General features: G+C 44.7%; 1 long non-coding RNA gene across 1 annotated transcript in view; it reads right to left on the reverse strand.

Moving 5' to 3' along the window:
* LOC308583749 overlaps positions 1-513 on the reverse strand; it is an 8,706-nt gene extending 8,193 nt beyond the window's left edge. The window contains exon 1 of the long non-coding RNA XR_014006403.1: positions 431-513. This is a non-coding gene — a long non-coding RNA (uncharacterized lncRNA). The remainder of the gene's footprint in view (positions 1-430) is intronic.
* Between the last annotated feature and the right edge of the window lie 12,004 nt (positions 514-12,517).

Genomic DNA, 12,517 nt, shown 5'->3' on the forward strand with positions numbered 1-12,517 from the left:
CACCATTTAACACTCTACCATGCTGCATCCTTCTTAAACTTGTTGTCTTTTTAAGAATTATTTTGACTGCTTGCAGTAGTGTGTGTGTGTGTGTGTGTGTGTGTGTGTGTGTGTGTCTGTCTGTTTGGGAAGGGGGAGACCATGCAAAGGGATGGTATAATTGTCAGAAATATGCACACTCCCCCACTATCATTTCCATCTGCTAAGTGATACCCAGGTGTATAAGCGAGATAATTTAACATGAAGCCAGTTTCAGTTCTCTATTGCCGCGGATACATTTGAATGAATGGGAAAGAGTGCAAAAAACCCCCACAAACCATTTATGGGATCTGCCTCTTTTACCTTTTGTTCAGATGTGCCTTGTCGAGTCTCATTTGGAAATGGGGCTCCATGTGAGAAAACTTCGCACTGGGAAGTTTTGTGACCTTACCCTGAGTTGCTTGTGATATTGTACAGCGGAGGTTTCACAGTGACGTAGTTGCATATTTTGGAATAAGTGCGGGAGTCACTTAACGACCTTGCACGAGGGCTTCTGCTTGTGCAACGGGGCTCCCCCCTCCCCTCTGCCAGTACCCCCTGAAACTGGGGTGGGGTGGGGAGTCAGGAGAACACAGAACAGTGTGCAAAGGGAGGAGAGAAGTGATAATTCCCTATGGCAAGGTGCAATCCTTGGGCTCATGGGACATTCACGATGGCACAACATTCAATTCCACCCACAGTCTTAAGAACTGGCTGTTGCTCTTGGACACTTGTAGGATGCCGCAGCGGTCTTTATTTGTTGATCTGTTTAGAGCAACGGAGAATGTTAATGGTGGCTTACCCTGTGTAGTGTAACAAGCACTTTTTACTAATCCAGCGCTGTAAAAATTAAAATAATAAAATCTTCCACCTCCCCTCCCCCCAACCTCCCCTCCCCCTTCTTCTTGCTCTTCGATACAAGAATTCTAGACAGTCAGGGTACTGTATTCGTTGGGCTAAGGCTGGGCTGTTAGCTAAATTAAGCCATTGTGACTCAAAATCCTCCTTTAATAAGGTTCATGCTGTCTACAACTTCATCATTTTCTGCTGAATGATAATTACTTTATTCAATCATGTTCAAGGTTTTAGTGAAAGCTAGCATTGATTGATTAACTTCAATTACCATGCTTACATTTGCATAGATAAAAACTGCTTTTCAATTTGTGAGTGGCACGCCAGTGGAAACCCTGCGCTGATATTTGCATTTCAATGTGAACAGTGAAGAATAAAGGTGGGAGAGAGGTCTGATCAGTGCTAAGCCCTTTCTGCTTCAGTGCTTAAGCAGTTTTTTCCCATAAACACTCTTGTTATGATGTTAGTTTGTTCAATCCAGTCTGAGGGTAACCGATGGAGCCTCCTGTTTGACAAGCGTGCATGACAATCGTAACCGGGCGGACTGGGAAATCCGAAAAGTCAAGACTTCTCGACAGAAGCTAGGCTGTGCACCATGCAAATTAAACAGACAAAATTCTCCCTGCGACTACAATGGGAGCGCAGAGTGCCCCTCCGGTGCTTTCAAAAGCAGCCTTGTCAGCTATTGATTTAGACTCCAAATTTCGACTTTGCTCTTTCCGTGGAGGGAGTCTGGTGTGACTCAGCGAATTGAAACAACAACAACAAACTCGCCGGCTGCCTGCCTCTCCTTTGCCAGTTCCACCAGGGCAAAAGTCCCAAGGAGCAAATGAGCAACTTGTAACATGATCACGCTTTAGAAAAGGACCCCCGCCTCAATATGCTGGCGTTTTTATTCAGCTGGCTCAATACTAGCTGCACTTTCTTTGGTGCAAAGTGGAGGCGTTCTTCGGAGTTGGTAGTTTGATGAATCCTTCGAAAGTTGCAAAGCAGGAGAGGACTATCCCAAATTTCCAAGTTCAGGGCTTCCGGATAGCAGGGGTAGTTGTCAGTGGTCTTGCCAGGGCAGGATTTTGGGGCAGAAGTTGCCATAGAATGGGCAGGGGGAGCTCCAAGCACAGCTGGGCTGGCACACCCTTCTCCAGTTTTAATACGAATTTAAGCAAATTAATACAATTGCCATCCCCAGAGCCCACACATAAGCCTTGGCCCCCCGACATCCCAGTGTACATGGCCATACTTGCTCAGTCCCTGACCTTCCCAATGTTGAGCAGGGAAGGCCTGGGGGGGGCCCTGAACTCACATTTCCTTGAACACAAGCAGAGTGCCTGCGAACTGACGGTATGAGGGTCCTTTGTCGCATGGTGTGTGTGTATGCATTCTCTTCATGTTCCAAACCCTTGCAGACCATCCTGCTCCACACTAGAAATGTTGCAGACTGGGCTGGTGGGGCAATGTTCATGGGGGTTAATAGGGTGCGCATACCTGCCAACATGTTGAGTCCCCAAACCGTGATGTGCGTCTTCCCGTCCGTGCTCCTCCATGAGCCATGTGACTTATATGAGATTGTGAAGCTTCCAAAAAGTGTTTTTTCGTGGCCATGCCTTCAGGGCGACCAAAAATGTGTGCGATGGTGCCCCCCCCCCCCAGCACTTTTTTCGGGGCAAGATATTGGCACTCAAAATGGTGCTCTTGCAGGAAAAATTGGGATGTCCCAGTTTTCCTGAGATACTTTACGGGTATGGGTGGCGCTTTCGTGCCTCCAAGGATTAGGTTTTGCATGGCATGGTTCACGCAGAACAGAACTGCAAGTGATAAGAGACATGGAGCCATTTGCAGAAAATGGTAGCCTGGATAACCTTCCACTGCCCTCCTCTGTAACACGCAATAGAGCTTTACCTTATATCCTGACCACCTTATACCATGTTTTTCCCACCCTGCACCATTTCAGCAGTTGGTGCTGAAAAAAATGAGGAAGTCCTCAAAATAATGGCATCAGAGTGCAGACTACGATGTCCTCTATGCTACGGAGAAAGAAGGCGAGAACTCTACATGGGGCTGCCATTTTCAGCCATGTGTTTCTTATGGCAGAGCACAGAAGGTGCGTCTCCCCTCCTATCGTTCAGCCCGCACACTGAGGTCCACCTCGGAGGGTGTTCTGGTTCCCTCACTGGGAGAAGTGACGTTACAGGGAACCAGGCAGAGGGCCTTCTCAGTAGCGGTGCCCTCCCTGTGGAATCCTCTCCCATAAGAACTACACAACTTTTAGAAGACACCTGAAGGCAGCCCTGTATCAGGAAGTTTCAAATGTTTTATTATGATTTTATATGTGTTGGAAGCAACTCAGCCAGATGCACAGGGTATAAATCTCCTCCTCCTCCTCTTTGGTCCATGTCATCTTCCTGGTTCACACTTTGGCCCCTTCAGTTTAAAGGTGATTGGGAACAAATGCTCAGACAATACCCTGCCAGAGAATTTAGGAACTTGTGGCTGACAATCGTACGTTCGGCAGAGCAGAGGAAGTGCCTTGTACTGGCCAGCAGAGACTACTCTGGGCTTGAGGCAGTATTTTGCCCCAGCCCTGTGTGGATCTTCTGCATGCGAGGCAAATTTGCTGTTACTGGGTTACAGCCCTGGTCTGATTTGGAATAAGTCGACTCATTCTATCGCCCTTTTAAAGTGCCAACGAACCTTTTTATTGGGTGCCTGAATATCGGAGCATCAAGGAATGGAAGTGAGCAATACAAATCCGAACACGGAATTCCACAGGGAATGCAAAAGGAGTACCAGCCTCCTACTAAGGGGGTTAAAACAGTTTTCAGATGCTGCTGTTTGAATTCCCCGATGGCGTTATTGAAAGCCCCATGACTCTCGAAGCTGTTCTGCTTGGAAGTCTGCCAGGGCTTGGATTGATCTAGTGTCAAGGCTTGCCATAGAATCTACTGTAAGCTATCAGCAACCATTTCCAACATCAATGAACAGAAGCACCACCTGTGTGTATTTAAGGCTGAGTTCCCTATATGCACAGGGTGCCACTAGTTTTGAATTCATAACATTTGCAGGTAGAGTTTACCTGCTTATCTGCTACATCGGGATGGCCAAAAATCCAAATCTCACCCTTACATACCGTGAAGGCATTGCATGAAATGATATGCTGCTTTTTTCTCTTTTTTTGCACTGCACAGAATAATGCTTCATCCAATTCTATGCACAGCATTTTGAGTTTGGTAGAGTGGTCTTTTTAGGCATACGAGGAAGGCTTTTGTAATAGCCTTTCATCTCATTCTTGTTTTCCTAAATTTTGGGGTGATGCAGCTGAGAGAAATTGAGTACAGGATATATCATGGATTTGAGTAAGCAGGGAAGTCATTCTTGGTAAAGTTTAGCAGGTGAACAGTTTCAAAGTAGAAGAGTTTGGATTTGATATCCCGCTTTATCACTACCCGAAGGAGTCTCAAAGCGGCTAACATTCTCCTTTCCCTTCCTCCCCCACAACAAACACTCTGTGAGGTGAGTGGGGCTGAGAGACTGGCCAAGGTCACCCAGCAGCTGCATGTGGAGGAGCGGAGACGCGAACCTGGTTCCCCAGATTACGAATCTCTTAACCACTACACCACACTGACTCCTTTTGGCATAAGAACATGTGATAGTCATGGTTAGTGTGTTGGACTCAGACCTGGGAGATCAGGATTCAAATCCCCTCTCAGTCATTAAACCTTCAGGAGGACTTTCGTTCACTCACTGTCTCTCTAGCCACAGGGTTTCTGAGATGTCCTAGCCATCCACCTGAATCTAATAGAACGAGGGATCCAGGGGCGCAGTTATTCGACCTGCACCAGAACCAGGGGCAACCCCCAAACCAGCTAGGGAGACAGCTTGCCACAGTTTTTAGCACCCCTGCAGATGGTGAGCATGACTGTTGTCAGTCAAACTGGCATCTTTTCAGAGTTGCCCGGCGACTTACTACAACAATTTCATCCTGAGTTCCGGCACCTATTTTTCTTGAAAAAAAGCACTGGTTACAACGCCTGCTGTGGCTGCAGAGACGGATATGTGAGAGACATGTTTCTGTCTCCTGTGTTGTTTTTGCTGTGTTTGCAGCACTGAAGTGAGCTCTGTGGGGCACACGCCTAGGCAGTGTGTATGGAGTTCCTGGGTTGCCCAGATGACAAGACCTCTCCCCCTCTCAGCCTCAGTGATGTGGTCCAAAGGAAAGCAGATCAAAACATAACCCTAGATGAATGGCACACACTCACTCCCCACGCCACCCCGGTTGGTTTCTTCAGAGCATCTAATAATAATAATAATTTATTATTTATACCCCTCCCATCTGGCTGGGTTTCCCCAGCCACTCTGGGCGGCTTCCAACAGAACACTAAAATAAGATAACCTATTAAACATTAAAAGCTTCCCTAAACAGGGCTGCCTTCAGATGTCTTCTAAAAGTTTGGTAGTTATTTTTCTTTTTGACATCTGGTGGGAGGGCGTTCCACAGGGTGGGCGCCACTACCGAGAAGGCCCTCTGCCTGGTTCCCTGTAACTTGGCTTCTCGCAGCGAGGGAACCGCCAGAAGGCCCTTGGCGCTGGACCTCAGTGTCCGGGCAGAACGATGGGGGTGGAGACGCTCCTTCAGGTATACTGGACCGAGTCATACTTTTCCCTGTGACAAAAACTGTAGTAATCTAAATGCTACTTAATAATACTTCTGTGTTCAGAGCTCAAAAAGAAGAAGGAAGTGTTATCAAGCTATTTTCTTCAGTCATTGTGTATTTAAGAAAGTGGGATGCATTGCAAAAATAAAATTAATCGGTCTTTCTGCCCCAAATGTCCCAAAACAAGGATGATTGCGACAGTGCCAAAAGGAAACTCCTGCTGTGAATAAATTGGATCATTTTAAAAATGATGTTCAGATGACAAATCTGTATATCTTCCAGGGTTACTTTGCTATTCGCGCTGGAACCTACACACTGTGTTATGAGAGAGAGTACAGATGGCAGCAAGTTGTGTCTATGCAGGGATTTTTGTCCATCTCAAAAAATATTTCTTTAAAATTACTCAAGACAGATGGAAAGACAAATCTGTCTTAAGATATTTAATCCCAATATATAACTGTTCAGATGACTTACAACAATAGGAAATCGCCAGTTTGTTTTCTAAACCCTCCTGCAATGTTTGCCATAAGAACACAAATTATGTGTACGTTTTAATGCCTCTATGCTTCATAATTATGCATGGTTGTGTGCTGTTATAATTGACATAAAATATAAAACAGGTCAAAGAGCAGCTATTAAAACTATTTTTCATTTTGCTTTCTGACAGCCAGCAACATCGCAGGCTAGTGCATTTAATAGGGCCTTGTGCAGAATGCACAGATAGTTATATAATTTCATCCATATTAAAGCCTCCAGAACTTGCAACCTAATTATTTCCTACACGATACTGTTGTAAAGTATATTACTTTATTTGGAATGGGTCCATTTTGAGATTAAATAATCGAAGTACATTAAATTAGCATGGCTAGAGCAATCATAAAACTTACTTTTCTTCTACTTAGTCAAAAAATAATGGTAGAAATGGGCTTATCCAATCTGCTTGTTTTAATTACTGAAGTATATTTTCAACCAGAAGGCAAATTGAATACTGTATCAGAGCAAAATGAAAATAGGTAATTTACCTGCTAAGAGAAGTGCTAGTCCTGTAAAGAAAAGGAAAAGCTGGAAGAAAGCTGAATTTGCCTCTTGTTCCTTTTTCGCCATGCTTGGCCTAGCTTGATATAGGGCGCTTTGCTATATGGTCAACATGGATTCTACATCAATGGGAAAATTGGATCTTTCCAGGTATGTTTTTATGCATTTGATGACCCCGGAGGAAGATGGAACGCACATCCCTGTGAAGTACCTGGAAGGAGCTGCTCTTGAGAGAAGAAGGGCCTCATAACATTTTACTTGATCATTTCCTCCCCAGTTTAATAAAAGCCATCAGAACACTCACTTTACAGAAGCCTCACCTGGTGTGTGATGAACAAAAGCAAATTTAGCAGACAAGAGTGAGCACAAGTCCACAATTAGCAAGATTGGTAGCTAAACCACTGTGTGCTACACGTTCTGTGCTTCGGGGCAACTTAGAAAACCAGGATGGATTTTTGAGTGATGAATATTGATAGAAGCCTGCAGTGGAAATGAGTTTGATAGTGACCTTCACTGCAATGCCTACCAAAGGGAGGCTCGGCCTATCAGAACCTCCTGTCCTTTGTTCCCAAAAGTATAGTGAAACTATTTTCTTCTGTTCTCCACCTTCGTTTGGAACTAAATAAACATATACAGTGGTACCTCGGGATGCAAACGGGATCCGTTCCATCCTGAACAGAACGTAAGATGCGACATCGCGTCTGCGCGTGTGCAGGTTGTGTTTCGCCTCTTCCGCGCATGCCCGTGACGCCATTTTGACTGTCTGTGCATGCATGAGCGATGAAACCTGGAAGTAATGCGCTCCGTTACTTCTGGGTCGCCGCGGAGCGCAACCCGAAAGTGCTCATCCTGAAGCGTATTTATCCCGAGGCATGACTGTATGGTGACAATGTCTACATTACGATTTTAAACCTTGTCGCTCTTTGCCACCCAGCCCCACTATTTAAGCAAAATGGGAGGAGTGAATTTTTCAAGACTGAATCTTCCTTGTAAAGAGTTATGAAATCACACTCTAGCAAAGAGTTTCTTCCCTTGATAAGCATAACTGAATGAAGTTTGTCAGGGCTTTCGTTTAATGTTGACTAAGCAGCTAGACTTCATGCTCCTGCTGAAGTGGACGGTAAGCTTATGCCATAATAAATATGTTGTAGGCACAATGCAGTCCACAAAAGCATATGCCATCATAACTGAGTTGGTCCTTAATGTGCCACAACTCGTCGTTGCTTCAGGACAGCCCCCATCAGCAGAGACAAAGATATTGCTCATAATATCTGTTTAATAGGCCTCTTGACATGCATGCATTTCCTTTGGCTGCCTATTTTATGTTTCTTTTGACACACATAAACTTACCTTACGTTCTCCTGAATTAACCTTTTCTTTAACAGGTGGGTGGGTGGGTGTCTTTGAGCTGTACAGGGCTTCTTCCCGACAACCAAATATGTATACGGTTGGCAAGGGTACCAACTTGAATAAAATACGGGGGCGGGGCGGTAAGCCATGCCCCATGTAATTGATCACATGGCGCTGCACAATGCACCATTTGAAAGGCAATGGACATCAACTTTGGGCGGTGGCCCCCTCAAATGCTTTATTGGAGGAGGAGCTGAACAGACTTCAGCCCCTAGGAGTTGGCTTCTATGACGGTTGGTACAGAGGACAAGGGAATATAGGAACAGAAGAAGAGCCTGCTGGATCAGGCCAATGACCCATCTAGTCCAGCATCCTGTTCTCACAGTTGCCAACCAGATGCCTGTGGGAAGCCCGCAAGCAGGACAGAAGAAGAAGAAGAAGAAGAAGAAGAAGAAGAAGAAGAAGAAGAAGAAGAAGAAGAAGAATAAGAATTTATTATTTATACCCCGCCCATCTAGCTTGGCTTCCCCAGCCACTCTGGGCGGCTTCCAACAAAATATTAAAATACAGTACAGTAATGCCTCAAACATTAAAAGCTTCCCTAAACAGGGCTGCCTTCAGATGTCTTCTAAAAGTCTGGTAGTTGTTGTTCTCTTTGACATCTGGTGGGAGGGCATTCCACAGGGCGGGTGCCACTACCAAGAAGGCCCTCAGCCTGGTTCCCTGTAACTTGTCTTCTCACGGTGAGGAAACCACCAGAAGGCCCTTGGCACTGGATCTCAGTGTCCGGGCAGAACGATGGGGGTGGAGACGCTCCTTCAGATATACTGGACCAAGGCCATTTAGGGGTTTAAAGGTGAGCACCAACACTTTGAATTGTGATCAGAAACGTACTGGGAGCCAATGTAGGTCTTTCAAGACCGTTGTTATGTGGTCTTGGCGGCCGCCCCCAGTTACCAGTCTAGCTGCCACATTCTGGATTAGTTGTATTTTCCATGTCACCTTCAAAGGTAGCCCCACGTAGAGCGCATTGCAGTAGTCCAAGCGAGAGATAACTAGAGCATGACCACTCTGGCGAGACAGTCTGCGGGCAGATAGGTTCTCGGCCTGCGTACCAGATGGAGCTGGTAAACAGCTGCCCAGAACACAGAATTGACCTGTGCCTCCATGGACAGCTGTGAGTCCAAGATGGCTCCCAGGCTGCGCACCCGGTCCTTCAGGGGCACAGTTACCCTATTCAGGACCAGGGACCTCCAGTGGTTTTCAGCAACAGGTCTTCAGAAGCATTACTGCCTCTGTCTGTGGAGGCAGAGCAAAAGCCATCATGGCTAGTTGCCATTGATAGCATTCTCCTCTGTGGATTTGTCCTGTCTTCTTCTAGAGCATCCAAGTTGGTGGCCATCACTGCCTTCTGTGGGAACGAGTTCCATAGTTGAACTATGCTCCGCATGAAGAACTGCTTCATCTTTCCTGAATCGTCCCAACAGAAAGCTACCTTCTAGGTCAGTATTGCCCACTTTGATTGCCAATGATTCTTCAGGGTTTCAGGCAAGGGTCCAGCTGTACGTGGAGATGCTGGGGATATTTTTTTTATTAAATATAATTTTTATTAAATTTTCTGTTTTACAATTTAAAGTACTCATTTTTACATCCTTAAGATATCAATGACTTCCCTTCTTTTTCCATGGTTCATTTTGCATATCATAAATCCCTGCATATTTTACAAAAACTAAACCATTCAGTATTCCATTATTGCATCCATCAAAACTTGTTTACACTGTTGAATTTATCTTCATGCTGCCACCGTTTTCAGCTGCACACAGTTGTTTCCTATATATTCAGTTAACTTTTTCCAATCTTCTCTAAACGTATGTTCTTCTTGTTCACTTATTCTATACGTTAAGTCTGCAAGCTGCGCATATTCTGTCAATTTAAGTTGCCGGTCTTCTTTGGTTGGGACCTCGCTCATTTTCCATTTTGGGGCTAACAAAACACAGGCCCCAGGAGTGGCATACATAAATAACCTTTTTTGACGCCTGGGAATTTCGGTCTGAATTATCCACAACAGAAAGGACTCTGGGGTGGTTTTTTTTGGGGGGGGGAAGTACTTTGGAACATTTTTCTCAATTCATTATGTATCATTTCCCAATAGTCTTTTACCCTTTTACAAGTCTACCAGAGATGCTGGAGATTCAACCTGGGACTTCCTGAGTGCAAAACAGAAGCTCTGCAGCGCTTCCCAGTAGTGAAATAGCTTAGAAAAGGATGCACAAAGCTGTATAAGCTAAGCCCCTCCTGACATACTGTGGGTCCCTAAATGCAACCTGTCTAGCTTCTGTGAAAAGAAATGGGCTGTGTGGCAGCTACTGGAGTAACGTTAGAGTCAAATCTATTTCAGCTAGTTTTGTTCGCATCAATGGTGGCCTCAGAGCTGAGAGTGGTAAGCGTGCAAGATCAGCCTTGCCGATCTCTGGTGTGACAAAACGTCTAGAAAGCGAAAACATCGAAAGTTTGCTTTGACTTATCCTGTTTAGCACGGAAGATATTTCTTTCCAGCTAGTTTGGTACGTGACAATCGGCTAAAGGAAGCGTGGAAAACCCGATTGAGGCAAGCGTGCTAGCCTGGTTACCTTTTTAAGGCAGATCAATAAAAAATGTTTGGTATTCCTTCCCAGCTGCATCTTTGATTGTGGAGACATGAAAAGAAGACATATATCTCTATACGGCGCCTGGCAGATCGCCTTTGTTCCTGGTTGCTGTGAAATTATGAAAAGCAAATACAGATCTCCTTTTGGTGGTTTCCATTTAAATCCTCTTCCATTGAAGCTGCATAGTTAAATACCGATTGCAGGAAAGGAAGGAATATAAAAAGTGGATTATGTAGAGAAATATTACTTTAAAAGTGAGGGGGAGTCCTCGGAGGGTATGTTGGGATGTTCGCCTTTGAGCACCTAAAGCAGCTCTTTGCAAATAACGCTGCACTTGTCAAGAGTCCTTTTAACCACAAATGATTGCCGTGCCTTGAAATCTGTTACATTATCTAGGAGAAATGCAATCGGAGCCTTGCAGTTGGGAAACACTTCTTGCCCCCTGCCCCAATCCATTGCATTCTTGCGCAATATTCCAGCTTGTATATGGCATCTTGCATCCCCATCTCTGCACTGTGGCCGCAAAGAAGCTTTGACAGCATGCCTGCAAATCAGGTGGTAATAATAACACTCCCATGAAATAATGAGTAGGATTTTTTTAAAATGAAAACAACGCTTGTGCAAAAGCCCAAAGAATTCAAAGCAGCTTTATTGCCTTGGAAAGACATAGGACCAAATGTGTAGTTTTCCTCATTCAAGAGAAAAAATGGAAAAAGAGAAGGCTCTTGTCGAGCAATTTATGAGCATTTCACTTCTTAGGGGCAACAGAGACCTACATTGTAGCCCACGCGTTGGCTCACTGAGGGAGGCTGTCATAAGAAGCGGAACGGACAAGAATGAGCCACAACATTCCTCCTCCAGATTTCCAGGCCACATATTCTGCAAGGAGGCTCCATTTTAGGTTTCTAATGCAAGTATTTAACATTTGGAAACATTAGGTGGTAACTGCTCCGACTTAAAACAATATCTATCCAGTTTCCCCACTGACATTCTGGTTTCCTGCACAGTTATGGGCTCAGAGCCGACCCTACTATTAGGTTGTGAGGTAACAACCTGAGGCAACCAATTTTGGGGTGTCGTGAAAGGGCAGCAAAATGTTAGCTCCTTTATTTGTTTAGTTATTATTATTAATTAATTTATGATAGCGGAAAGATTATAATGGAGCCAAAGTATCATTAGATCATTAATATATTAATAACAACGTTCTGACACCGTTATAATGGCTGTGTTTAGTTTTATTTTGCAGTCCCCCTGGGGTGTATGTGCCTTAAGGATAAAAGTTGTTTCTGAATGTTGCCAGCAGATGACCAAATAGTTCAAAATCTTGGACCCTTCCTTCACAAACGGAATTCCCAGGGCAAGATTTTCCTAACTGGTAGCATTTGGAACCTTTCTGTTAAGTGCCTGTGATTGTCACCTCTGCCTAGGTTCTCGCTGTCTAGCATTTTCTTATTTGCATATTCTAATCTATTTAATTATATGCACATTTATAATTGCCTATGCGTGGTGGGGGGGGTTCATATGTGTGGGGGCTCTTCTGCTAAGCCTGTTCAAAGCTCATCAGAAGGCAACACAAAGTACTGTTGTGGATGTTTTTTTCCCACTTGACTTTGGAGAGCAATTCATATCTGCAGCATAACCCCCAAGACTGCAGATCATTGTAACCATTTAAATATTTAAATAATATGCACCGTGGGCTTTTACGATGGACCCTGGAGTAGACAACCAGAATGCCATATTCATGTTGGTCCGAAAACACCTGGGAGCTAGTCTCTAGAAATAGGTGGCATGCCCATCGTATTCTCAGTATGTTTCTTTTCCAGTATTTTGCTGCTATAATGTTCTAAACTTTGGCTTCTGTAAGAAGCTCACTAGTAGCTTGGGGTTTAGCCAACATGTGGTAGCCTTTTATTTCCTAGAGATGAAGCCATGCCTTTAGTGTTCTACTCTTGGAGTTGTAGA

This window comes from Podarcis bocagei (assembly GCF_964188305.1).
Source record: "Podarcis bocagei genome assembly, chromosome: 1".
In the NCBI taxonomy this organism is placed as follows: domain Eukaryota; kingdom Metazoa; phylum Chordata; class Lepidosauria; order Squamata; family Lacertidae; genus Podarcis; species Podarcis bocagei.